This window comes from Bubalus bubalis, chromosome 9, assembly GCF_019923935.1.
Source record: "Bubalus bubalis isolate 160015118507 breed Murrah chromosome 9, NDDB_SH_1, whole genome shotgun sequence".
Lineage (NCBI taxonomy): Eukaryota > Metazoa > Chordata > Mammalia > Artiodactyla > Bovidae > Bubalus > Bubalus bubalis.
The window spans coordinates 106,831,400-106,834,707 of NC_059165.1; positions in this window are offsets into that span (position 1 = coordinate 106,831,400).

A 3,308-nucleotide genomic window follows, 5' to 3' on the forward strand; every position below is an offset into this window, starting at 1 on the left:
CGCTATCCCCTCTGGGAAATGTAGTCCACACCAGAACCCAAGGATTCTGGGAAGTGTAGTTCTTCGTAACTGTTTGCCAGGAGAGGCCGGGCTGAGTCTGTCCCATTCCCAGACTCATTCTGAGCTAATGCTGGTGCTTCCTGGGCCGCTGGGTGGTGGGTTCCTGGTTCTTCCGGGAGGAAACAGTTTTGCCAGGATAGTATGCGTAGCTCTGCATCTTTGTAAATGATAGTAAGGCAAGTAGACAACTGACAAGAGCAAACCTATTTTCTCTTCAGTCTTTCAATAAGTATATTGAGCACCTGTTGGAGATAAGCCCTACCTCAGTGAGCAAAACAGAGATCATTGCTCTGGAGAACTTTTTTTCTGGGTCAGGGGACGGGGAAGGAGGTGTTGCAGGAAGGGAAACCCCTTCCAGGGCCCAAAAGAGGACTCTTGTCTAACACTCGGAAATGATATGTCCAAGGAGACACACATGCTGACAAAGCAAGAGACTTTATTGGAAAAAGTACCCTGACCCCACCCCCCAACCCCCCAGAGAGCAGTAGGGTAAGGGAACCCAGGAGAACTGCTCTGCCACATGGCTCACAGTCTCAAGCATTATGGTAATGGGGGATTACTTTCCAGGTTGTCTTTGGCCAATTATTCTGACTCAGAGTCCTTCCTGGTGGTGTACACGTTACTCAGCCAAGATGGATACCAGGGAGAAGGATTCTGGAAGATGATCGGACATGTGGTGTTTCATTTTGATCTTTCCCGAATTCTTCTGGTTGGTGGTGGCATATTAGTTGCTGTTCTTTACTAGGACCTCCTCCTGTCGTGAAATAACTCATGCAAATGGTTACTATGGTGCCTGGCAAGGTGGGCGATTTCAGTCAGTATGCTTTCCCTAACAGAGAGATTGAGCAGACAAGAAGTCATGAACAAAATGATATAGCATTTTAGAAAATAAGCATTATGGGGAAAAGCAAAAGAAAAGAAAGGAAGAATCTGCAACAGGTATGGAGGCAGGTTGCAGCAAGGAATAGGGTCACAAATACCACCCTTTGTTAATATAGCAGGAAACAATCTTGGTAAGGTAGAATAAGTATCCTTCTGTAAATTCTTTATTTATTTTTTATTGAAGGATAATTGCTTTACAAAACTTTGTTGTTTTCTGTCATACCTCAACATGAATCAGCCATTGGTATACATATATCCCCTCCCTTTTGAACCTCCCTCCCATCTCCCTCCCCATCCCACCCCTTTAAATTGATACAGAGCCCCTATTTGAGTTTCCTGAGCCACACAGCAAATTCTCGTTGGCAATCTATTTTACATATGGTAATGTAAGTTTCCATGTTACTCTTTTCATACATCTCACCCTCTCCTCCCCTCTCACCATGTCCATAAATATATTCTTTGTATTTGTTTCTCCATTGCTGCCCTGTAAGTAAATTCTTCAGAACCATTTTCCTAGATTCCATATATGTGTGTTAAAATATGATATTTATCTTTCTCTTTCTGACTCACTTTACTGTGTATAATAGGTTCTAGGGTCATCAACATCATCAGAACTGACTCAAATGCATTCCTTTTTATGGCTGAGTAATATTCCACTGGGGCTTCCTAGATAGCTCTGTTGGTAAAGAATCCACCTGCAATGCAGGAGACCCTGGTTCGATTCCTGGGTCAGGAAGATCCCCTGGAGAAGGGAAGGGCTACCCACTCCAGTATTCTGGCCTAGAGAATTCCATGGACAGTCCATGGGGTCGCAAAGAGTCGGACACGACTGAGCCACTTACAATATTCCATTGTGTATATACACCACTACTTCTTTATCCATTCATCTGTTGATGGGCATCTAGGTTGCTTCCATGTTTGATCTATTATAAATAGTGCTGCAGTGAACAATGAGATACATGTGTCTATTTCAACCCTGGTTTCCTCAGGGTATATGCCTAGCAGTGGGATTGCTGTGTCATATGGTGGTTTTATTCCTAGTTTTAAAAGGAATCTCCATACCATCTTCCATAGTGGCTTCTGTAAGTTCCTGTTCAACTGTCTTGGCCATGCTCAGCTCAAATGAATAATAGTCATCATGACAACTTATAAATAAAAATGCTGAGACTTTGATGGGATTCTTTGAATCCTTAAATCTACTTGGGAAAAAATATTATCTAACATTATTGATTTTAATAGTCCATTACCATCGTATAGCTCTCCTTTTATTTTGCTCTTATTTAGGTCTCCCTATATTTAGGTTTCCATGTTTTTTCTCCATGGCAGTATTGCATATTTTTGAGTTTTATTTGAGGATGTTACATAATTTTTGACCCATTCATGAATGACAACCTTGTCGTGGTGAAGGGGTTTGCATAACTCAATGAAGCTATGAGCCATGCTGGGCAGGGCCACTCAAGACCGATGGGTCATAGTGGAAAGTTCTGACAAAACATGGTCCACTGGAGGAGGACATGGCAACCCACTCCAGTACTCTTGCCAAGAGAACCCCATGAACAGTATGAGAAGGAAAAAAGATTTAACACCAGAAAATGGGCCCCACAAGTCAGAAGGTGTCCAGTATACTACTGGGAAAGAGCAGAGGGCAGTTACTAACAGCTCCAGAAAGAATGAAGCAGCAGAGCCAAAGAGAAAACAACATGCAGTCGTGGATGTGTCTGGTGGTGAAAGTAAAGTCCTATGCTGTAAAGAACAAAACTGCATAGAAACCTGGATTGTTAGGTCCATGAATCAAGATAAATTGGATGTAGTCAAGCAGGAGATGGAAGAGTGAACATTGACATCTTAGGAATCACTGAACTAAAATGTACAGGAATGGGTGAATTTAATTCAGATGACCATTATAACTACTACTGTGGGCAAGAATCCTTCACAGGAAATGGAGTAGCCCTCATAGTCAACAAAAGAGTCCACAATGCAGTACTTGGATGCAATCTGAAAAATGAGAGAATGATCTTGGTTCATTTCCAAGGCAAACCAATCAACATCAAAGTAATCCAAATCTATGTCCCAATCACTAATGCTAAAGAAGCTGAGGTTGAACAGTTCTATGAAGACCTACAAGACCTTCTAGAACTAACATCCAAAAAAGATGTCATTTTCTTCACAGGGGATTGGAATGCAAAAGTAGGAAGTCAAGAGATACCTGGAGTAACAGGAAAATTTGCCCTTAGAGTACAAAATGATACAGGGCAAAGGCTAACAGAGTTTTACCAAGAGAACATGCTGGTCATAGCAAACACTTTCTTCCAATAACACAAGAGATGATGCTACACATGGACCTAATCAGATGGCCAACACCAAAA